Raw genomic sequence first — 25,935 nt, forward strand, 5'->3', positions numbered from 1 at the left:
AGTCAGAAAGAGATGAGAAAAGACGAGGCCAGGGTCAACACGTGTTCCAAATTAAATGGTGAGAACGTCAGGCCATTTTACTATTCTCTCACTTTTTAAATTTTTCTGTTATAGCAAAATTGAATTAAAGAAAAGAGGAGTCCTTCTCCGTGCTGGGGTTGGGAGCACTGTTTTGTTCTTCAGCTCCTTCCAGGATTTATTTACTCTTCTGAAGTGAAAAAAAAAAAAAAGATTTCAAATCAAAAGCCTTGGCTTTCAAGAATGTCGCCCTTGATACGAGTTTTTGAACCTATTTAGAAAACTCAACTGTCAAGAATTGGCTCTTGATCTGTTCCTTTGTGTCTTCTTCTCATTGACCTTGGCAGGCTCTGTAAGATGGAAGAGAAAAGACACCAGAGAAGGTCAGAGATCTAGGGGCCAGAGACCCCAGGAGAGGAAAGGGGTCTTTGATAAAGAGCCATGCCCAACTATGCCATCTCCTTGCTTCTCAGGTCACATATATCCCAGGCTTCTGGTCTCTCCTCTCCGGGCATGTGAAGCCATGAAGCAAAACTCACTGACCTCTCCTATGTTAGAAGGGTCTTGTGGTCCCCAGCTTCCTCTCTTCCTTCCTTCCTTCCTTCCTTCCTTCCTTCCTTCCTTCTTTCCTTCCTTCCTTTTTAAATTGAAAATAGATTTTTTTCTCATATAATATATTCTAATCACAATTTCCCCTCCCCCAGCTCCTCTCAGATTCCCCCCCACTTCTCCATCTACCCAAATCTATACCCTTTCCTTCTCTCTCTCATTAGAATACAGTCATCAAAAGTATGATGATGATGATGATGATGATAAAAGATGAAATCAAATAAACAAACCAGAACAGGACTAAAGAAACAAAGAGGGTGGAATACCAATGAAAAAAATAAGAAACATATATAAACTTTGAGACACATACAGAAAATCCATAAAAACAAAACTGGAAACCATAATATAAAAGCAAAAGATACACAATGTTGAAAGAAAGGAAGAAAGGAAGAAAGAAAGGAAGGAAGGGAGGAAGGAAGGAAGGAAGGAAGGAAGGAAGGAAGGAAGGAAGGAAGGAAGGGGAAGGAAGGAAGGAAAGAAGGAAGGAAGGAAGGAAGGAAGGAAGGAAGGAAGGAAGGAAGGAAGGTCCCAAAGAATTATGAGACAAAACAAAAAACAAAAAATACCACGGAGTTCATTTTGTGTCAGCCATCTTCTGTTTCCCAAAGCTGAACCTACTCTAAATGAGGGGCTCTTTTACAAGCGTGTGCTCAGTGTTGGCCTGCAACAAGGACAGAGCAAAATGCTAGGCCTCAGGCAAGCGTGGTCTGTAAGGGCAGAGAGTGCACAGGGGCAGTCCCCACATTGACAACAGAGACAGGGACATTGTCTCCAGAGGGTTCTAAGCTTCTGCAGGGCATGTGCTTTCTCTTCTGAGTGGCTGGCTTTGTCTCATCCAGGAGCCTACTCAGTGGGTATCCACTGATGCTGACCCTGGGCTAGCTAGACTCTCTGTATCCACTGATGCTGACCCTGGGCTAGCTAGACTCTCTGTATCCACTGATGCTGACCCTGGGCTAGCTAGACTCTGTATCCACTGATGCTGACCCTGGGCTAGCTAGACTCTCTGTATCCACTGATGCTGACCCTGGGCTAGCTAAACTCTGTATCCACTGATGCTGACCCTGGGCTAGCTAGACTCTGTATCCACTGAGTGCTGACCTGGGCTAGCTAGGCTCTGCCTTTTCTGAAATATTCTTTTTAAGAACCACCACCGATGGATTCCCTCCCCTGGCCTCGTCTCAGATCATCATCTCAGTCGTGACTCTGAGTCAGCTTTCCTTCTCCCAGACAGAACAGCACTTTCAGGTAACATCTTAAAAAATACTCTATTAAAACCAGAAAAACTAGCCTACTCTACACATCAAGGATGAGGCATGTCCCCAGCCCATCCTCTCTCTCCCCTCCATTCCTGCACAGACCTGTCCTCCAGATTCTCCAGATGGAGAGAAAGGTCCTAGGAGACTCCAGTTTAACAATGGGAAGCACATCTTGTTAGGGGCTGTTAGTCAGTTTTCCATCAGTGGGACAAACAACTAAAAGAAATGATTTAAAGGGGGGAAAAATGAGAGTTTTCAAAGGTTTCATCCCGTGGTTCTCTGCCTCTGTAACTTCGAGCCTGGGGCAAAGGCAGTCCACCACGGTCATGCAAGCATGTGGAATAGGAAGTCGTGAAGCAAAAGCAGTCACAGGAAAGGACCAGGACCATCTTATGCCCGCTAAGGGCACACCTGGCCTCCTACTTTCTACCACTTATCAGCAATGCCAGTGTATAATGGGTGTATCACAGGTGCAATCTATTGCTGAGGGAAGATCCTTCATAGTCTATTTGACTTTAAGAGGCAGCATCCACTGTATACCATTAGCCCTGAGGTAGAGCGAAGCACAACATTTAAAAGCATAACACCTCCCTTAGGGATAGTGACATGTCAAGATACCCCAAAACTGCCTTAACCCCTCCAGATTCTCCAGCGTGGGCCTCCCTGGCCTCATCTTCTACCATGCTCAAGGCAGGGCACGGGGATGATAACCAGAACCATTCGCTCAGGCCGTCCCTCTCACCCAGTAGCATTTAGTCCTAATGAGTCCCACCCACCGCCCAAAGCCTGCCTCCCCTCCCCAAGATCAATGCTCCCCTTTCCGGTCTTCACTGCTTCAGCTGATCTTTTGATCAGCTCTCTGCTCTTCTCAGCAGAGAGCCTTGCCTCCCCAGTGGCAGAAAAAAGAGAAAAAAATCCAGCTCTCAGCTACACATCCTCCCAGACAGGAGCCACCTCTCACGTCACAGAATCTCCCTCTCAAAGTAGAGCTGCGCCACACCCCCACCCCACCCCCGAAAGCTAAGTCCCGCGGATGCCTTCCGGTCCCAGCCAGGCTTTCGACTGTGCTGTTTTCTCCCTACAGTGGCCCCTCAGTGCCACACCTGGCAAAGACTTCCCACCAACATTCCACTAACACTGCCTCCAAGAGGCTGCCCCAACCCCCTGGGGGTCGGTCCACGTGTGCATCCTCGGGAACTCACTCTACAGGCATCCCACTCACTTCCTGCTTAACATTTGTTGTGCGCTGAAGGTTTCTCAAGTCTTCTAAGGTTTCTCAAGTCTTCTATATTAGTGGTCGTTTGGGGCTCTGGCCAGGGCCTGGATCAATGGAGGGAGATGGTGTTTGAGGTCCAGGCTCAGTGTGAGGGAAGTACACTATAACTTCCCTGGGCTTGTTCAGGCCATGCTAACAGGGACCTAGTTCTCTGCCAAAGCTGGGTATTTGTGTGGGACACGTATATGTTGAGCCTGTGAGCATGGTTAGTTGGCCTAAGAGAGTTTCAGGGAGTGGGTCCCCAATTACATTCTGGTGACACTTCAGTCAACATGAGACCTGAGCATTGAAATAGGAGTTTGCTCTACACTCACTTAGGCCTCATATTAACAATCATGAAAGATCTATAGCACCTCTCCACTTACGCCTGCACATTGCAATGGAGAGTAGAGAACAAGGGTTGTCTTTTCTTCCTGGATAATTCTCTCCTGTGCCATCAGGAAATGACATCATTAAGACCTACATGGCAGGTCCCAGGACTGGAGGTGCTGGTCAGATGGGCACTCTCCCCCTCCTGCTTAGATGTTCTCAACATCCTGCCCTGTAGATAGGAACTTAACATAAAATAAAATTTTAAACTGAAATTATGAAGGCTTACACCTTTGTTTTCTTTTGCTAACAGCCCGAATTCTCAAGGAGATGCAACCATACCTATCTTCTGATTGGTGACCAACGGGGAGACAATTCATATTTCCTCCTGCATTAATACTGTGCTTTAAAATGCAAAATTAGTCAATTCCCTCACTTGGGCAGCAGAGGGGCTCTCTGGAACCTGACCAAGTCTGCTTCTCTCGGTACATTTCCCTGCCGGCGACGCTCTCGGGAACCAAATGTGGTATATTTCATTTTAAGTCACCTTTTTTTCAATTCAGGAAAATGAATGTTGGAGCCAGATAAGAAACTATAGCCTGCTTTCAAGAAGGCGACAAGAAAACTGCGCCTTGCATTACTAATCCTTTATCTTCATGTTAACAAAAAGATTACTGACATATTTTTTGAATGAAAAGAAAATAAAATAGCAAATGCATCTTAGGAAATGTGTAACTTTCATGCAACACACAAATCAGTTGTTAAATAGTTTCTAAGTGAAAGAAAATGCATAATAAATGTGTCCTTTGGAAGAAAAGAAACCAACTTTAGGGACGAGGAAAGAAACTAGCCATCACAGAATGCAGCTTGGATGAATTGATTATAACTAGAGCTCCTTAATACGCATTTTCTAAAAATTATTTCTTCAGCCCACAGAATTGTTGTTTGGAAAGAGTTATGTTCCTTTCCTGGGGCAGACAACATACCTAAGAGCTCCCCCAAAGAAGAGTGAGGAAGACTGTGTCTAACCGTGCAGTCACTTAGCCACGGCAGAGGGTTGCATCAGGACCACCATCGTCAGTAGTAGTACATGGATCTGAACTCACCCTCAGCCTTGCCAGTCACAAGCTTGGCATCCATCGAAGTGTCCTGACATCTCTGTGCTTCTGCCTCCTCATTTATAACGTGGGCGATAAAACACCTACCTTAGGGAATGAAGTGGGTTAAGATGTATGCTTAGCACAATGCTCAATGCTAGTGAGCTCTATGCAAGCACTTAAATTAACAAATAAAAAACATAACTGCACACAGGGAAAGACAGCTAACAATTTTTAATTAAGAGGAGAGAGGGCGAATGAACGAGGATGAAGAAAAAGGTATGAAACCTCACAAGGAGGCGTCAGCGGCAGAAGGTAGAGACTGTGGAAGGGCCGGCTGGAGGACAGGTTTTCCAGTTTTGCTTTTACCTTTGAAGTGATGAGAGAGGCTTCCATTCCATCTTCAATGTCTAAGGGTTTTTGGCAACGTGATAATAGCCTGGTAATGAGAAATGAGCGTGGTTCTAAGTTCTCCGTTGAACTGGTTTAAAAAGTGGTAAGAATGACACATCAGCTTTATGGATGAGGAGGGCAGCTGACAAAGAGTTTAAGGAACTTGCCCAAGCTGGTGGGCAAGCAATGGAAGGGGAATAGTCCAGCACACTTGTAATATCTCACTATTAGCAGACATCTGCTTGGAAATGTCTGTTGCTTGAGTTCAGGTGCATGGTCTCACTTAAAACACCTGAGGCAAATACTCTTAGTTCTGTTTTATAAATGAGGCTTGTCTGTTGACTTAGTTAGGGTTTCTATTGCTGTGAGGAGACACCATGATCACAACAACTCTTAGAAAGGGAAAGGTTTAATTGGGGATGGCTTACAGCAAGACATCCTCTCACATGTCTGCTTCAACAAAACATACTCTCACAAGACAGTTTCCAGAAAACCATCACATGATACAACTGAGTCTCCAAAAACAACAGAAATTTCCACTTCAAACAAACTTTAGGCTTGAATCTCACCATAGAAGACATACACACATACACACACACAAGTGTGCACACACACAAGCAGATGATGATGAAGATAGATAGATAGATAGATAGATAGATAGATAGATAGATAGATAGAAAAAATAGAGATAAATATGAGAGGTGATAGGGAGGGGGAGAGAGAGAGAGAGGGAGAGAGAGAGAGAGAGAGAGAAATTGATGTTCTCCCTAGTCCTCCCAATAGGTTACCAGTGGCAACCATGTTTTTAAAGCCACAGCTCACAGAAGCAGCGCCTCGGTCTCCTTCAGTGCCTGTGTGGAGGCTGGAGTTTTCCAATCTGGCTTTACAACCCTGGAGAAAAATGTTTAAGAGAGGAACAGCTAATCTTCCTAAGAGCTCAGATGATGTTATCATCTTCATCCTCTCCTTACAGAGACATTTCCAAGGAATCCTCAGGGTATTCACCATTCAAACGTACTGTTGGGTAAAGGTTAATAGGCCCTTTAATTCTGATTAAATAATCAGTAAATTTCAAGCAGGTGACAAGGACAGAAAAACACACTAAGTGTAAGGAAGGCACTTAATGGAAGGAGCCCTCTAGAGAAAAATAAGAATAAAACAGGAGCCAGAGTACAGAGAACGAAAAGTTCTGCATAACAGAGCAACCTGACACAGCTGCTCCGCCAGGACCTTCCTCTGGAGACACCCTTACCTAGTCCCTGGTCCTGAGGGGCTGTCAATCACAGGGTATTCCCTCCTGCCCTTTCTACTCCATCCCCACAGACTTAGAACTCAGCCTGACAATCAAGAGTCCCTACCCCGACCCCCACCACAGCAGGGTGGTGGGATGAGCATGGGACTCAGAAAAGACCAATTAGAGTCTTGTCAGTTCTTCCCTGCTATAGTCAGGTTAAAAAAAAGTTTTGTTTGTTTGTTTGTTTGTTTTAGGGGTCACAGTGCTAGGTTGGAAGGTCAAGGACCTATCTTCCTTTCCTCGGGAGAACAGGCTTGTCTATTATGAGAATAAAAGAATGAAATAAAGAAAAAGAAGCCGCTCTAAGAAAACGCTTCAGAGAAAGTTCAGATGGCAGCTCTAGGTCACCCAGGTTCTAAATTAAATGGGTCAATAAATTCCCTATCTGTTTAAGCCAAACTGATGGTAGCTCCCTCTTCAACCCCCTCTAACTAAAGAACTACTGACACAAGGGCCCTTTCTGCTACTATGTGGAGATGAATTTGTTGAGGCACGGGGGAAAAAAAAATCCCACATCCAAGAATTTTCTAGATGAAATGTCCTATCGAAAGAGCAATAAACCACGTTTTGCAGATGTCCAATACAATTCACCTAAATATCTTACTGCCACCCATTATTCTTCACTAATGAGTTCTGGGGTGAGATTTAAGGCTGCCTAAAATTAGAGGAAAATTTAGAAAAGAATTCTGCCAGATCCCCAAAAATGACCTCCTGCAGGGAAACTAAAGGAACTCAACGTGCCAGGAAGTTTCATAAGTTGTTACCGTTTACATTTAGATTGCCTTGACCATGCTGTCTTAGGGATAGTAAGCTACTGGCCGCTGACAGAACCTTTAGCAAGTGGGAGCTTTAGGGGAAGGGAGTTAGGTCCCTTGGCAGGTCCTTGAGAAGGACGTAGGAGCCTGGCATCTTCCCTATCTGTTTAAGCCAAACTGATGGTAGTTCCCTCTTTACTTCCTCACCATCATGAACAAGCAGTTTCCTCCAGGACCGATCCCAGCTGCACAGCCTGCCTCTCCAGGGCCTAAAGTAAAATTGTAAGTAACCAAGGCTGAAACCTCCACATCCTGCATCAAGATCAGTCTCCCGGCCTTTCTCTTCTGGATATGACGTCACTCTTCAGAAAGCTCTTAACTAAGGCACCAAACATGTTGCAATTTAGAATAAAAGACGTCAAGTTGCCAGAACTTCCTAAAAAGGAAACAGCTGTATTAACATCAGACCCTGACTTCTAAGAAGCTTGACATCATCGACCTTATCAAAAGGTCTCAAACCTACAGAGAGAGAGAGAGAGAGAGAGGTTCTCCAATTCATGAAGTTTATATACTCTGAAACCCAAACTAAATAGAGTACATGGAAAAAACCTACAGACCAAGTTTACTTAGAAATGGTAACTCTCCAACCCAAATACGCCCCAGCAATGAAAACACAACTCAATTAATATGAATACAAGCTCTGTGCCTAGATTGTGCAGATCGACCACTACGCTACCATATTCCCCACCTATGAGACCCCTTACAACTTGCAGTTTCTCCAGGCCACGGGGTTCTATTCCACTTTCCTTCCACCTCCTCCCCCATCATCCACTCTCTCCCACTCCTCCTTCTTCTCCCTCCCCACTTTCAGCTCCACCTTCCCTTCCTCTAGCTCTAGCATTTATTTTACAAATTAAGGTGGGAAGCAGGTTTACAGGAAATCACCTGAGTGCTGACTCATTCCTTGTTCAAAGCCCCTCCCAGGAGAATGGAATTAGCATCAAATTACAAATAGCCCCAGGGCTCTCCACAACAAGTAAAAGAACAAACAGTGAAGAAAATATTTTTAAAAAGAATCAAGAAAAGTAAAACATTTCTCACAACTAAGGAGAGTTCTTTCCAGTATACAAGGTCATTCTGATAGTTTTTTTAAAAATATTATCTAGCCTGATGTGATGGGACACACCTACTAATCCAAGCATTCATCAAGCTGAATTCCAGGTCACAAATTCCAAGCTAGCCTGGACTATATGCTGAGACCCTCATCTCAAGAAATAAATAGATGAATAATTAAAAATCTATTAGCTTTGCCACAAAGTAATATGTGCAAACAAACAATAAGCACATCTTAAAATGTTTCAGATTACTAATCATCAAGGCAAATGCAATTTTGAACCACAAAGATATAATTTGACACTCACCAAAATGGCTACATCTAAAGACTGTTAACACCAAGCGTTGGCAAGGATGTGACTTGGTAGATCTCTCCAGTTCTGCTAATGAAGAGTGGTTAGGAAAAGAAACACTATGAAAGACTGTTGGAAAGTTTCTTACTAAAACTTCATTGGCCAAAGTTATATCCCATGTCATAATTATATAACCATATATAGCCGACATAGCATTTACTACAAAGTAGTGCTAGGGAGATGACTCAATCAACAGAGTACTTGCCATACAAACATGATATCCTGAGTTCATTTCCCAAAACTCACGTGAAGAAGCCACGCAGGGTGGCATGTATTTGTCATCCTGTACCCAGCACTAGATAAATAGAGACTGCAAGCAGATCCCTCAGGCTCCCCAATCAGCCATCATAGCCTAATCAGTGACACGCAGGACATGAGAGAGCCTGTCTCAAAAGAACCAGGAGGATGGATCTAGAGGAAGACTACACAAACTGATCTCCTGCCTCTACATTCATTCATGCACACTTACACACACACACCTACACAAACACACACACTCACACATGCTCACAAAATAATAAAGTAGGACTACATAGCCCATGCCATAAATAATATTTGCAGATGGTATATTATTATTATTATTGATAGACCATCTATAAAATATATGAATTGCTAATAAGATCAATTATAAAGAAAAAAATTTTTAAAAAATAACCAAATAGAAACAGTTAACCAGAGGCTGTTGAGATGATTCCATTGGTCAGCTGCCTGCCACACACATAGGACATGTGTTCAAATCCTCCTCACTCACCTAAGAGAGTGCTCGCTGAAGGCGTGCTTCTGTAATGGCTGTAATGCTGAGGAACAGAAGACAAGCATATCCCCAGAGCTCACTGACCAGCGGACTAACCAAGTCAATGACTTCCAGGCTCAGAGAAAGACCCTGTTTGAAGAAAATAAGGTATTGAGCAATTGAGGAAGACATCCAACAATGACCACTGGCTTCCACACATATATACATATGCACATAGCCACACAAACACGTACATACACCACACACAAATATCGCACGCACCCAAGTAGATAAATACATATACAGTATTTCCAAAGAGAAAGCTAAAACGGCTAATAAAGATATAAGGTGAAACCCAGGCTCATTAGCAGGAAGGAATAAACAAAACAATAAGCGTTATCAAATCTCCAAGATGTCAATAAGACAAGTGGGGATAATGCCATCCTATGTCAAGTAAACAGCTGTGCAAACAGCTGGTGCTGTCAGAGAACACTCAGGCTTCCATTGGTTTCTCTCTGGGTGGGGCAACAAACGTCTTAAATGTGAATACCGGAGCTCAGGAGACATGACCACAAATGTGACAGCCTGCCATAGTGGATATTTAAGTAAAAGGAAACAGAAACACCCACGCACATGTACACACAGGCACACTCTTGCGAGCGCATACACACACCCACACACAGGAACATGCACACACACATCTGACCTCATTATCCCACTTCTCTCCTAAAGAGTTACAAGCTAGCTGCCTGCCCTGAAGGAAGAGTTGGTGGCAGAGAGCCAAGGATTTAAGCAAATGGCCCTCACAAGCTTCTCCCATCATTTATCACCTTCTCATGATGCCCCTCTATCCTCCTCAGACTTTGACTCTACTGTGAAGCCATCACAAACCCAGAAATCAACTTCTCCATTTTCTCTGACCCTTTGCTTCTGAAGGCTCTCTTCATGTTACCAAAATAAATAAATAAATAAATAAAACAAACAAAAACCTTTAGTAAGTACATTTGTTACATTTAGTACATTTGTTACATTTGTTACATTTAGTACATTTGTTACATTTAGTACATTTGTTACATTGCTCCCCTTTATCTGTGCTTGGTGGTTTCCTGCTGTCGTCTTTAAACTTTGTAGCAGGTGAGAAAAGATATGTCTTCTCCCCAGCTAATTGTAGCTTGAGGGATAGCCAAGGGTCATAAGGTTGGAGACAAAACTAAGGTTTGCCCATCAAGGAATCTCTCCTCCCTCTCCCCTCTCCTCCCTCCTCTCTCCCCCTCCTCCCTCTCCCTCTCCCCCTTCTCCCCTCTCCCCTCCCCCTTTCCCTCTCCCCCTCTCCCCCCTCCCCTCTTCTCCCTCCCTCTCCCTCCCCTCCCCTCCCCTTCCCTCCTCTCCCCTCTCCCCCTCTCCCTCTCCCCTCTCCCCCTACCCTTACCCCTACCCCGACCCCTTCCCCTACCCTTCCCCTACCCTTCCCCCCCCCCCCCGTGTGTGTGTGTATGTGTGTGTGTGTGTGTGTGTGTGTGTGTGTAGTGAGGAATACAAAGAGTAAATCTTGAAGGCCAATTTGAACTTTTAAGAGCTGAAAACAAATAGGGGAAGGCAGTTCACAATGGTGACATGTTTGTAGAAAGGTAAAGAAAGGCTCTTTAAAGAATTTCACACCAAGCCCTCACTGCAGCAGAAGGTGGGGGTGTGGAACTGAGCATTTGGGCACTCTGATGCTAAGAACTGCATGGTTACTATTTGGACCTCAGGACTCCCGCAGCCTACCCCCAAACCCAAACACTACACTAGGCCATGCTCCCAGGCCTCTCTGCTTAGCCCTAAGAAGTCACATTAGACATTTGACCCTCATTGCTTCCTTATTAGATTTTTAAATCACAAATATCCTTCACATCCTTGAGGATCCATCACATACCTGTACATTACACAGAGTGGGATTTTTTTTTCCCTGCCTGCCCTCCAATCAATTTGCTCCTTATAACATCATGGGTGTGAAATGGTTGTCATTAGAAAGTTAGAAATGGTTGTCCTCAGAAGTGTCTTCTCCTTTGTCTTGGCCAAAACTCGAATCAGTAAGTAAACTAGATTAGATTTCTATGGAACAAATGGAACAAGCAAGCCAAGAACAGCTGGAAGCATCATCAGGCTCGCTTGCCTCTGCTCAGTGGCGCTCACACGCCCCTAGTGTCAGCTATCGGAACTGCAGGAGTGTAGGAGAAGGAACCAATCAACTGGAACATCTTAGCTGTTTCTCACAGATCTCTCCCAGCTTGAAGTTCATCCTAAAATAAACATTCCACCCAGCTCTACCAGCCCAGAAGATGTGCTCAGACATTCTGGCTCACTGTTGTGACTGTAGAATAAAAATCAGCTTTATTTCCACAATTTTTTTCTAAATTTAAATGTGATTTTTTTTTCTATCTAGATTATCTCAAAATTCAGATACAGAACTGTAGCCATGAGGATAGGGTGTCCATTTGAAATTTTCTTTTTCCTAGAGAGAAACAAGTCCATGAGGCAGATAATCTGAGAGCTAGATTGTTGGAACAGAGCAGGCAGGCATCTGGATCCAAAGTGACCAGTGACTTTACTCAATTGAATCTTTTTAAATAGGCCTATGTAATGGCAATTGACTGTAATATCAGTTACATTTTAGCATTCTTGATGTAAATGATGTAAATGATGCTGATGTCCCTATTATACAGATGTAAAAACTGAGGCTTATTCTGGCCAACCTCTATCCAAGCCCCTGGAGATAATGAGGGTAGTGAGCTGCCACTCTAACTTTGCCTAACTACAAAGCCAGCATGGCTGCAACACCATGTCTTCCCCTCATGCAAACAGAGCCTCTGTTGAAGATGGGAGTGTTAGCTGTCGTGTAGAAATATTTCAGCAAGGATACGAGCCGTGTCGCTCAACTTTCTGGTCCTTTGAAAAATCTGAGCAACAATCCCATCCTTCTTAACCGAAGCAGGTTGGAAAAGCCACTGTGAAGATTTGTTTTCAAATTTGTGACCCACTCCAAGAGGGTGTGCTTGTGCTCAGCAGACAATGAAAAATCACCCTAGGCTCTACCCACTAACAACTGGCAGGCAGGACTCGGGTTCTCTATCAACCTCCCGGCTCCAGCCAGCTAAAAAGGCTCTCTCCTCTGCATGCAACCACACAGAAGCAATTTATTTTTCTCATTGGAAATGGTGATGCCGAGGAGCTGCGTCACACATGGGGACGCCACCACTATAGGGGACAGAAGTGCCTTCCAGCCTGCCTCAGCTGCCCTCTTTTAGGCTGCCGTGGAAGCAGAGAGAATGGTACATGCCTTTCCCTGTCTCCATTGGGGCAGGGGGTGTTGCAAATCCCTGCCTTCCCGGAGAGGGTCCCTGGAGGAAGGAGGGGAGGCCCTCCCTTGATGCCTTCAGTATCGAGCTCAGTAGAGATGGATTAGCATTTCACAGCTTTATTCAGTTTCTTGGGTAGAGAAGCTGACTCAGATAATATAAGTTTGGCCGTGATCGCTTAGAGCTAAATCTGCACCCTTAAGCAGAATCTCAGACCAATAATTTTGAGAAGACACCAATAGAGCGCTGTGATCACCCCCCAAAACTCCATAAATAATGGGATCACACCTCTCTCCCTTGCTGGCCTAGCATCTGACACCCTCAGTCATACAGAACCCCTGAAAGCCATGCCCCTAACCCATGCCCCTAACGGTTGCCCTGCCCTGGCAGCCATTAGGAAAGCTGGGAGGGTCGGTAAGGGCAAGGGCAGAAGGACTGTTATGATTGGTGGGTTTGCCATGAAAGGAGCTCCTTCATAGGCAGCCAGTGACATTAAAACTCAAGGGCGACTCAGAGCAGAAAGAAGGAGTGGGGGGAGGGGGACAAGAATCCATAAACCTCACTCACATCCTACTGCCATTAACACTGTCCAGTGGGTGAGCCACAGATGCAAGCCATGTATGTAATGTCTAGTGTGGCTTTGCGCTAATAGCATGCCACATTATAAACAAAAGGAAAGTGGTAACATTAATAATGTCCGTTGAAATTACTGGGATTTGTATCTTCTCTTACATATTCAAATCTCCAAACGACAACGTGTATGTTACAGGTACAGCATCACCCAGTTTAAACAACTCAAGCAGAGATCTTCAGCCTTGGTGTCAAGGGAATCATGAACTGCGGTGCCCTTACAGCAGCCCTCACAGTGGTAGTGAAGAGCAGTATGCCATCTAAATGCCCAGCAAGAAGTAGAGTCCTTATTAGTGCATCACTCATATGAGCGCACCGTAAGGCAGTTAGGTGGAAATCCAGCACAAGGTGACAACTTAAACCACAACCTCGGTGGCCAAAGCAGTTTATGCAAACATTCTTGCCGTGCAGAGTTTAGGTAAAGTTTTCCTTAATGACCTCCACTCCTCAAAATAACAACCATGTCACTTTTTAAAACCAATATGTGTAATGTAAATCACAAGGAAGTGGGGGGTGGGGATGGAGAGATGGCTCAGCTGTTAAGAGCACTGCCTGCTCTTCCAGAAGTCCAGAGTTCAATTCCCAGCAACCACATGGTGGTTCACAACCATGTGTAATGGGATCCGATGCCCTCTGCTGGTGTGACTGAAGATAGCTACAATGTATTCATGTAAATGAAATAAATCTTTTTACTATCCAGCTTCAGGAAGTGTTTAGATCTGAAGAAAGTTAAAGAGGAAAGGCAAGAAAAAAAAAAAAAAAAAGCTTTAGCGAAATTCACAAGGAGACCTCAACTGAAGACCTGATGCCCTGTGTTATTTAAAACCCAATCGGATGCGCTCGCAGCAAAAGGCTAATGTTAGTTAATGTTAGCCTGAAAAGGGCCATTTGCCTATTCTGTTATTTTATGGATAACTGGTGTATTTCGAGAAGGCAGGAGTGGAGAGGGAGGGAAAAGAAAAGCAAAGAAGTAGAGTAAGACATCAGAGGCTTGAGGGTCAGCTTCCTGCCTCCTGTAGGGAGTGGCACCCAGCTGGCATTTGCTAGAGACCCAAGGATCCTTGTGCCCCACCCAAGGCACTGTAGGACATTCAAGGATAAGGAGCCCACGTGTGCTCTCAAATGCAAACCTAGCGGAAAGGAAAATATCCCCGTTTTCAAACCCTCTATGGAAGAGAAAGAGCACTTGGCTTTATTTGAGGTGCAGTTTACACAGGACTCGGGGTATGTCAGGGAATTAGCTACCAGCTCTCCAGAACTCAGGCTGAGCAATGCCTCCGGTGGCAACGGTGGCTGACCCGATGAAATACAAGTTCATGTGGTTCAGGCAGTCAAGCCCTGGGTTGACCCTCCCTGCTCGCTGCATCTGCTCTCTGTAACTTTGGATTTGACACACCCACTCCACTCCAGGTATGCACACGGATGCTGGCTGTGTGCATCCGCCTCTTCTGCTCCCTTCAGAGTCCTTCAGACTCTCCACACAGCCAGGGTTCTGTGTGCTCCGCATCCTCCGCAGATCGGAAGCGTTCACTGTTCGTTCTCCTTGTGCGCATTGTCACTGGTGCATCCGAACTTGGGTGCCCTGAAGCCCCAGCTCCCCACACTGCTAACCACGGGACCCCATTTATCTCTAACCTTGTTTATTGTCTGTGCCCTCCCCTTCTCTAGATAATAAACAGTTTCTTTGGCTCCATGGAAACAGCCCCTGATGTTAAACACTATCGGAGATTAATTGTTCTGTGGGGCTTCTGTTGTTTAAGCTTAAGCAATTACCTGTATCACACTAACACAGCTTTTTTTGTTCAGACTTTCATAAAAAAAAAAAGGGAGGAGGGATTAAAAAGATTAAAAAGAACATACAAGAATGAATACATACTAACCATACATCCAACTGTTTCTTCAGACTCTGTCTTCCCACCTGACAGCTGATGGGGTACTTTCTGATGTGGCCACTGGAAGCTTTCTGGGTGTCCAGACTCAGGTTTTTCAAGGTCTTTCCTATGGATGACTGTTTTCAGGCTGAACTCCTCTACTTTGGGCGGGATATTCTATATCTCATCCTTAAGGAAGCAAGTTTTTAAGACTCCTGGGTATATATATATATATATCAAGATAAACACCTGAACACCTGTCTTAATGTAATTTTTATTTTAAAGATCTCAAAAAGTCTTGTTATGGACCACAGAATTTCCTAATTCTGTTTTAATGAAGATTGGCACTTCAGCTATTTATAAATACGAATTACAAGGAAGGAAAAGGGAAATTTTCATTTTCTGCCATCAAGACAAGAGCTTGGAGGGCCTTTTTCTAGTCTTAAAGTCATGCGACTGAGAGCTCTCTCGACTTCTGGCACTGCCAGCTTTGCCCAAACAAACACGGAGACACTGGCGGCTGTCTCATCATTTTGAGGAACAAAAAACAAGTATGGCCCTTTGTGGCTCCTAGACATTTTGAGGCTATGGAAATTGGGCTTCATCTTTGCTCTAGGAGCAGTCAGTGGAGGAAATGCCCTGTGCTCTGAGGATGACAAACTGCGCAGGTTATCTTCAGTCAGAGCTGAAAGAAAGGAACCTATTCACCCACAAACACTTGCAAACACACAGGGTCCTCTAGAGTACTGATTTTAAGTCTTTTTCTATGCTCTCTTAAAGCAGACTCCAGTCAAATAGTGGGTACATTGTGATCTATTCTGTCATTTTAATACGTTACTAACAAGACTATAAACAAATCTATAACCTTCTGTGGACGAGCTTACCCGTTCTTCTTTTTCTTCTTTGCCCTCTTCTGAGCACCTTCCCTTTTATGACCTAGTTCACTGGTCCCCTTGTGCAAAGAACAAAATTTTGTCTTTGCTGCCCTCTTGTGGTCATTTCGTCATTATAACAGCACCTGCCCACATCTGTAGAGGAAAGCCCCAAACAGAAAGCAAGCCACTCTTAAGACTGGAGAGTCATAAACAGATTCATTTGGATTGATTTCTGCAGAATTGATTTCTTAATTAACTTCCCCCAACTATTCAACTACGCTCAGCCAGTTCCTGAAATCTCGGTAGCTGGCGCTCGGGATGTAGCTCAGTTGGTAGGGCATTCACCTGCCTAGCATCCAGGGAGCCCTGGGTCAGCCGCAACACCATAAAGACCCAGTCAAAAACACTTGTCAAGGTTTAAATTTGTTTTTGAAGTTTAGACTTCGGGTCACCAAGTTACAAAAATCTTCTGTTTGCAGAGGATTGAATGTGTTCATGAAGGGTCTCTTCCCAGAATGGATGCGGCTTGCAGGAACTAAATACCCACTTCAACCACACACACACAAACTTGCTTTTTTTTTTTTTTTTTTTTTTTTTTTTCAGAAAGAAAAGTTACTAATGTGAGATTTGGCCAAACGGAAAGGACAAGTTTCCGGAGCTAGAACAGATTTTATTGTCTTCCCAGGGCATTGGGAGATTTTAGTACTTTCCCGGGTGATCGCTATTTCTTTACCTCTAGATAGTGCCAGCGAGTTCGAGGCGGTTTCGCTCATCTCCCTCATCCTCCTCAGCGCCCCTATGTTGGTTGGTGTCCATCTCCCTTCTCCGTAATGCTCACAGATTTAAATCATCTCTGACACAGATAACTAGCTTGCCTTTTCATTTCAATACATTGATTGTTAAAAGCAAAATAAACAAACAAGCAAAAATGCTGCCTGGGCAGTGGTGGTGCACGCCTTTAATCCCAGCATGGGAGAGACAGAGACAGGTGAATATCTGAGTTCAAGGCCAGCCTGTTCTAAAGAGCAAATCCCAGGGCAGCCAGGACTACACAGAGAAACCCTGTCTACAAAAATAAAATAAAATAAAATAAACCTTCACAGTTACATTAATCGTTTGTTGGGTTGGTGGCAAACACAGATGTCCAGACCAGGCAGCACATGTGTGAGCAATGAGGCAATGAGTGTTCTAAACAAGGCCTCACCGCCATGCTCCTTCCAGCTGACTATGGCCACGGGAAATCAGATATGGATGTTGTCAAATGTTCTGATACATTTAACCTGATTGGAACACTAGATAGCATCTGCACTATCAAAGCAACATATGGCACCCCATAAGTGATATCATTTTTATGTTTTGGGGGTTTGGAGGGTGGTTTTTTGGTTTGGAGGAGGGGTTGGTTTGGGTTGGGTTGAGTTGGGTTTTTTATTGGTTTGGTTTGGTTTTTCTGTTTTTGTTTGTTGTTTGTGTGTGTGGGTTGGTTGGTTGGTTGGTTGGTTGGTTGGTTTGTGTTTTGTTTTGTTTTGTTTTGTTTTAGTTTGTTGTTGTTGTTGTTTGCTTGGGTCAGGATTTCTCTATGTAGTCCTGACAGCCCTGGATCTCACATTCAGAGATCCACCTACCTCTGCCTCCTGAGTGCAGGGATTAACAGTGTACCACCTGCCTACCTCATTTTTATGTTTTTATGCATCCATTTAACAGTATGGAAAAGCTAAAGGTCACTGATAGTTCAATGAAGATACAGTTAATCTTCCAAAATGGTATAAACGAGGGTAAATGATGTAACAACATATAACTGAGACGAGCTGATTGAAATGAAAAAGTTTAAGAGATGGATAGATGTGCGTTTGCATGCTAGTGACCTTGTTTGGTGTCTTTGTGACATGTGGTGAGCTGTTTAAACCCTTCGCTGTTTAGCGAAAGTAATGCCACTTATTTCCAAAGTTCTTCTGCGGAAGGATTAAGTGAGATTTTTTTTTAAGTCACCCTAGGATGATTCCTGGCCATAGAAACTTCCCAATAAATACCTAGACCCTTCCTGGGCCCTAAGGCGAGTGCTGGGTCACATCATCCTAAGTTGAAGCTTCAGATGCTAAAATGCCCTCCCTGCAGGATCCTGAGTGAGCAGGGAAGCTGGAGGTTTCCTGGAGATTTAGAAGATGAAATGGAAGCGCCCCGCTATGAGATTGTGATGGCAGTAAGCCGTGTCCTGTCCAGAAGACAACACCTTACAGCGCTCCTTCCCGTTGTTCAGCCCTTACATTTTTCCTATCCTTTTCAGCAACATTCCCTGAGCCTTGGCGGTAGGAGGTGATTAGTACAGATTTCCCCTACATTGAATGGTTTTAATGTTCAAGCCCATAATGTAGGGACTCACAGTGATCATGAAATGTAGATATAGCTTCATTGTTTATAACAAATACACCACCCTTGGAGAGAGGAGAATGATTGAAACCATATATGTGTGACTCTAGGATACCTTGGAAGTCTCTGTACTTTACAGTCTATCTTTATTCAAATCTAAATTGCTCTGTATTTTTTTATTCTAAAAATGTCTAGTAAATCCACTAGTCACTAGAACAAATAAAACAGAAAACTTATAACAGAAGGCACAAAGAGAAAACAAAAAAATAAATAAAAGGGAGATTGAGACAACCAATGTATAAACAGTTATATTAAACAGAAGTTGTTTAAATACACCAGTTAAAAGGCAGAGCCTGGCAGAGTGGATCAACTACACGCTGTCTTCAAGAAACTCACTTCCAGTGTAAGGATGTTGGCTGACTGGAACTAAAAAGGTGTAATATCTATATATCAAGCAAAATATTCAGAAAACACAAAATAACTATATTAATATCAGAAAAAGACTTTAGGGTAAGAAATTACTAGACACAGAAAAAGGACATTACTCAATGGCTAAAAAGGCAACTATACTGAGAATAGTAATTCTAAATGTATATGTGCTGAATAGCACAGCTATAGAACATGTATATCAAAAATAAAACAGAAGGACTGAGGAGCCTAGACAGGAAAATGCAGGTCACAGAAGCACTGGGATTTGTGTTCAGTCCTCTGCCCAAGTGATGGATATCAGCAAGGTACCTGCTTGTAATCTCAACATGAGGAGACAGAAAAATATAGACCCCTAGGCTCTATCAGCTAGCCAGCCAACCCTAATCAGCAAGCTCCAGGTCCTTCGAGAGACCCTATCTTTAAAACGGATTCCTAAGGGCTGGAGAAATGGCTCATCAGTTAGGAGAACTTGCTGTTCTTGCAAAGGACCCAGGTTCAGTTTCAAGCACCCATTTGGAGGCACACAACTGCTCATTAACTTCAGTTCCAGGATATCTAATGCCCTCTTCTGGCCTCCACTAGAACCAGGCACACAAATGGTGTGCATACATACATTCAGGAAAATACTCTTACACATAAAATAAAAATAAATGAGAAGTAACTATCAGCTCCTGATAATGATACCCACGGTTGACCTTTGACCTCCACAGAACACATATATGCACACACAAGCATGCACATTCACCTGACACACAATCAATCAATCAATCAATCAATCAATAAGAATTACATAAATCCATAAATCTACAATTATACTGAATTCTTCACCAGCCCCCTCACAGAAATTAATTGGAACACCTAGACAAAAAAATAAGATGGAGGCTGGAGAGATGTCTCAGAGGTTAAGAGCACTGACTGCTCTTCCAGAGATCCTGAGTTCAATTCCCAGCAACCACATAGTGGCTCACAACCATCTATAATGAGATCTGATGCCCTCTTCTGGTGTGTCTGAAGATAGCAACTGTGTACTCAAATAAAATAACTAAATCTTTTTTTAAAAAAGATATAAAATCATAACATATTTATCTAACAGAATCGAATCAATATTCACATAACTTTCAACCCAACAACAAAATACATATTTTGTTGAGTGTTCATGTAATATATACCGATATAGACAATGTCCTGCGCTACACACAAAATCAACAAACTTAAAAATATTAAAAATCAATTTTTTTGACCTTCAGCTGAGATGACTAAAATGGAAGCATTTTGGGAATGGCAGATTGGCTACTGGGCTGGGAGTCTGGCTCCTAGACAGTTTTACCATGTCCCGTCCACTCCCAGTGGCCTCATGGGCCCATCTTCCATGCAAGGAAGGGTTCCAATACCCAAAACCCCATGGTGACTGGGACATCAGTAATGGGGGTAAAGTTCGACGGTGGAGTGGTAATTGCCACAGACATGCTGGGTTTCTATGGCTCCCTGTCTCATTTCTGCAATATTACAACAACCAGTGTTGGTCAGACTGAGGCCTGAGAGCTTATAGAACACTGCATGCCAGTGCTGAACTACCGAGATGCCCGTTCATATAACCAGTTTCATATAACCAGTTTCAAATTGGCACGGAAACTGAGTGTTGAGATAGAAGGAACACTGTTGGCAGAGACCAACTCGGGTATTGCTTACGTGTTCAGTGGCTTTGAATGAAATCCAGATGAAGTCCAGTGTGATGCTGTGCCCTACTACACGTAACAGTAAATGGATAAAAGGTAGATTTTGTAAAATAAATCAGTCCTTTGAAGTGGAAAAAAATTAGAAATCAGGCTAGCGAGATGACTCAGTGGATGAAGGTGATTGCTACTAAGTATCTGACCAATCCCCGCCCAGCACCCACATGGTGGAAGCAGGGGACAAACTTTCCCAACTTGACCTCTAGGTTCCAAATGCATACCATGGCATGAGTTCACACACGCGCGCACGCACACATACACACACACACACACACACACATACACGGAAAAAGGAATTCCCTAAAGAATATTTTCTACAACCACAGTGGAACCAACTAAAATTCAATAACAAAACATAGCAGAAAAATCTTCAGGCAATGTAATTCAAAATAATGCATGAATCAAAGGTGAAGTATTGAAAGAAAGCCAAAGCTAAATTCAGTTGAAAAAAATGAGATTATTCCATATCCTAATTTATAGGCTAATCAGTGCTTAGAGGAAATTTTATAGCACAAATTCATATACTAGAAAAAAAATGAGAAGCCCCAAATCAATAATCTAAGCTCCAAGCTCAATGAACCCCAAAACCATGATGAAAACAAACCGAAAAGGGAGCCAGAAAAAGAAGTCGTTAAAGATAAGAACAAAAATCGATAAATTTGAAGCAGGAGGAAAAAAAAATCAGTGAAATACAGCTGGTTCTTTGAAAAGGCCAATGAACTTACGAATCTTTAATACACAAACAGGAAGAAGTATTCACAGCTTACCAGCATCACTAATTAAACAGGCAGTATTGTCAGGGACCGTGAAGACATCAGGGAAGTAACAGACACTAAGAACAACCTCACATACGCATCTGATACTTGGTAAAATGTCCCACTTTCACAAGACATACAAACAGTCATAGCTCACACAATGAAAAGTCAATCATTTGTGTACACTTATACACACTTACTATATTCAATTTATAATTTTAACACTACCAAAAAAAAAATCCCAGATGTGGGTCCTTCACTGAAGAATCCTACTAAATGTTTAAAGAGGAATGAATACCAGAACACACAATCACTTGTAGAGATGGAATAGGGCACTTCCTAGTTCATTCTATGAAGCCATTATTATCACACTGCCATACTCAGGCAGAGACAACATAGAGAAGGGGCGGGGAAGTTTAGACTTTAGCCCACATCGAGAAGAACACAAAATCCTTAAGCTAATATTGGAAAATAACACACAGAGTCAAATTTCTACCTACTGTCCATCATTGCACTGGCTGTTCCAAGTCCAAGTCAAAATCAGCTGTGACTCCATTTCAGTGTTATCTCTGCCTCCTCTCTGCTATCGACCGCTCCAGCCAATACAGGCTCAAGTGAGACCAAAACAACTCATCTACTCCCAGGTGCTAGTCACAGGTCTGGTGAGGGACCTATCTCCAGTGATGCCACTGCTGTTCTTGGCCACACAAAATATGAATGCACATAAGTGTGTGCACACACTGCATGGGAATTATCTATGGGTGCTCTATAAACACTTAGATGTATGGTTTTAGAAGGTTATTTTAACAGGTTAAAACCAAGCTGGTACAGGCTATTGGAAAAATACAAGGCTGAAATACGGTGTTTGTCTAGTCATTACCCACTGCTTCTTGAGCCAGCTAATCACTGTCATAAACTAAATCTAACCTGTTGTTTTCAAAGTGTCCGCTGTCAACTAATGAAGCAGGGTTTTCTTTTTTTTTCCCCTGGGACAACTGAGAGGCTGGGATGATAGTGTGCACATGGTCTTTGAAATCCTAAGGGTCTTGGAGTGCTGATTCATGTAACAGGACTATAATGTAATGCCTGCTTACATTAGCAGTGTCTCCAACATGAAAGATATCTGTCCATACACTGAGCTCCAACAACGATATTGCAAGACATCCAAAGTTAGTTTGAAAGATACAAATTCTAAAATTAGTCTGAAAGATTAAAAATAATGGAAATATATTTAATATGCATTGACTTTCGAGCCAATTTTTACTTACAAAAGGATGTGTTCATGCTTACATAATATATATATATATATATATATATATATATATATATATATATATATATATATATATATATATTCCTTTCTCTTGGCTTTTCACTTCCTGGTTGATGCAGTTAATGGGTGCATGAAATACATACACGTTGCTAAGCAGTATGGTGGGCATCTGGTCAATTGCCTGCCCAGCTTCTGCCCCTCAGTCTTATCTACAGATCCCCATCAACCCAACAGGATCTTTCAGCCACTGGCTTCTAATTCAACCTGGACCAATTCCCAACCTCAGGACGTTTTCTAGGGCTATCAGGCTGACATCTGTGTCCACAGGATATAAACCCGAAGGAACGCCTGCCCAAATAAAGACAACACAGAGGAAGATGGGGTAGAAGCATGGGAGGAGCTGCGTTCTGTTGTCACAGTCCCCTAAGCACATCGTGCCGGCAACTAACCACCCATAGATTTCCAGTTATGTGAAACAGCACATGGCTGTTTGGTCTTGTGCTAAATTTAGCTGAGAATGCTATTGCTTGTAGCTAAATGGGGCTTGGGAAGCAATTATAAAGCCCACAGCTTAGTAGCCAGTGCTCACCTGGTCTGGTTCTCACCTCCCTCTAGTCCTGCTTTCATAGACCGTGATCTAGCTTCTTCTGTTGCTGTGATGAAACGGCTTGACCGAAGCCACTTAGAGAGGAAACGGTTTCTTTGGCTTACAGTTCTAGATTTCAGTCCATCGCTGAAAGAAATCAAGACAGGAACTCAAGGCAGGAACTTGAAGGTAGGTGTCCTAATGATGGTTATGATCGCTATGACCAAAGGCAACAGGGGGTGGCAGGGCAGGAACTCAAACAGGGCAGGAACTGGAAGCAGGAGTTGATGCTGAGGCCATGGAAGATGCTGCTTCTTCGGCTTGCTCCTCATAGTATTGCTTAGACTTCTCATGGAATCCAGGAACATCTCAGGAGTGAGGCCATTCACAACTCACTCCCCACCCCCACCCCTGTCAATCACTAAGACAATGCCTTACAGGCTTACCTATAGCTGGATCACATGGAGGCATTTTCTCATTTGAGATGTCCTTCTCTCAGATGACTTTAGCTAGTGTCGAGTTGACATACAATTGGCCTGCACAGTATGCTTGCTTGCTATTCCACACAGTATTGCTCCCAACCAAGGAACTCACATCACAGACAAAGGAATGCAACAGAAACCATAGAGAATGTTGCTTCATAGCTGGCTTCTGGAACAGATTATGCTGAGCTAGGTTTCTTACACAGGGCAGGACCCCTGCCTAGAGATAGTACGGCTGGGTCCCTTTATGTTAATTAACAATCAAGACAATCGCCACAGACACACCCACAGACCAATATGATATAGGCAATTGCTCAGCCTGAGGCTCTCCTCTGAGATAACTCTCGGGCTGTCAAGTTGACTAAGCTAACCAAGAGAGACTCTTTTGAAAAAAAAAAAATGAGAGACACAGAGAATATATGTGCGGACTACAGAGAACTCAGTCAACAAAGTGCTTGCTGCACAGTATAAAGAACTAAGTTTGATCCCCATATTTAAAAAATGGCTGGGTATGGCAGAGTGGCATGCACTTGTAATTCCAACACTGCAAAAGAACAACGGGATCCCTGAGGCTCACTGGCCAGCAAGCCTGGCATATTTGGAAAGTTCTTGGCAAAATGAGAGACACTACCTCAAAACTGCAAGGTCGACAGCACACGAGGAATGACACGCTATGCTGACCTCCAGTCTCCACAGATCTGAGAGCTGGCTTGATACAGCCAGCCTTGGTTTTGCTAAAGGTGATCCTGAAACTCACAGTCAGTCAGGTGCCTTGTTAAGCACAGACCATTTCGTGGGACATCGAATTAAACAAGGCTACCCTGAAGTGACGATGGTCAAGATGAACAAAGCCACCTCGGAAGGATGTAGGGCCAGGGCATGACGTATACTATCAACAGAAAGGCTAAAATAATTCATGCAGTCAGGCAAGGACTGTCTGTAAGCCCATTTCCAAGGGACCTGACACTCTCACACCGACATCTATGTAAGCAAAGCACCAATGCATATAAAGTAAAGATAAATAAATTATAAGATAACCAAGAAAGTAGAGTAACGAAGGAAAACCCAGACTTGAAAGAGCCTCGTGGTTGGGCTCATAAACACAATGGCAGTCTACACACATGGTCCCTTCTGAACCAGACAGACATGAGGTTCAGCAGATGCCAGATGGATGACAGTCGGTCATCCCCCCTCATTCCTCAACATCTTTGATAGACCTCTGCCCTCCTAATCCTTCCCAAAGAGTTCCACCAACTGGGGCCCAAGTGTTCAAGCATATGAGCTTTGGGGTCCATTCTCATTCAAACCATAAGGCAGTTGACTAAGAGTGTTACCCCAGCACCTGTTGAGCCCCCTCACTGTCCTGCATCCTAAGTATTAGAACCTAGTGTTACTCATCATTGACCCAAGTACCTAACAGAGAGTAGTTTTTACAACCTTCCTAAATCATCCATTAACCAGCTATGTATCCTAAGGCAAGTGGATTTAATTGCTTTGAGATTCCATTTTCTCTTGTTAAAATTCGGGAATCTTCTGACAGCGTAAAGTGTTTCCCTCACAAATTATAACAAAGATTAGTATATTGGTGCTATAATAAGCATGAGTTGTATAACAGTTTAAGAATTTTTTTAATTTTATAGCTGTATTCTAATCAGAACTAGGTTAACTACATTCAACCACTCTTTTTAATCCAAGAGATTCAGAGTGGTCCTTAGGGAAGCTAATTTAATGACTAGATAAGCAAATGTGTAATTAGTGTATCGACTGCTTATATGGAATTAAGTCTCTCCAAAGTGCTGGAAGGTTCTTGAAACAATTTATCTCAAGTAGACCAACTGTTCCCAAATGTGGCTCACCATCACCATCATACCTGGAACTTTTTAATCAGAGAGATCCCAGGACCACCGTAGAGATTCTGATTCCCCAGGTCCTGGTCGGTTCTGGAAATCACAGGCTGGGAACACTGCCTGGACATTCCAGTGATCGTCCAGATGTGAGAATCATTGCTTCAGAAGAAAACTAAGTAAAAAAATAGAAACGCCTTCACTATCTATGTTATCAAGGATTCCAAGTGAATTTCTATCATTTATATTACATTAGAACATAATTTTCCTTTTGAAAATTAATGTACTAGTAAAGAGCTTGATGTCATGAGGTTGCTTTAAAATAAGCTGGTCAGCTGAGAAATGGGGTGGGGCACTCTGTTCATAAGAAACATGATTAGGGAACAGGTAGGGAACTTTTGGATAGCATTGGAAATGTAAATGAAATAAATACCTAATAAAAAAACAAAATAAAAGAGATACATAATATTCAGTAAAGTACTTCATATTATGATGGTGACAGTCTGAATGAACTCATATGTCCAACGTAGTGTCAAGTTTATAAAT

General features: G+C 43.1%; 1 long non-coding RNA gene across 2 annotated transcripts; it reads right to left on the minus strand.

The window, feature by feature from the left end:
* Positions 1–274: 274 nt before the first annotated feature.
* On the minus strand, positions 275–23,201 carry Gm34397. 2 transcript variants are annotated; one of them, XR_379751.2, is made up of 5 exons: positions 23,067–23,201; positions 9,228–9,359; positions 4,938–5,007; positions 4,578–4,676; positions 275–368 (listed from the first exon to the last, which is right to left on the minus strand). It is a non-coding gene; the product is annotated as a predicted gene, 34397 (long non-coding RNA). The 2 variants fall into 2 exon arrangements; XR_871064.1 differs by lacking the exons at positions 9,228–9,359; positions 23,067–23,201 and adding an exon at positions 8,432–8,499.
* Positions 23,202–25,935: the final 2,734 nt, after the last annotated feature.

This window comes from Mus musculus, chromosome 9, assembly GCF_000001635.26.
Source record: "Mus musculus strain C57BL/6J chromosome 9, GRCm38.p6 C57BL/6J".
NCBI classification, from domain to species: domain Eukaryota; kingdom Metazoa; phylum Chordata; class Mammalia; order Rodentia; family Muridae; genus Mus; species Mus musculus.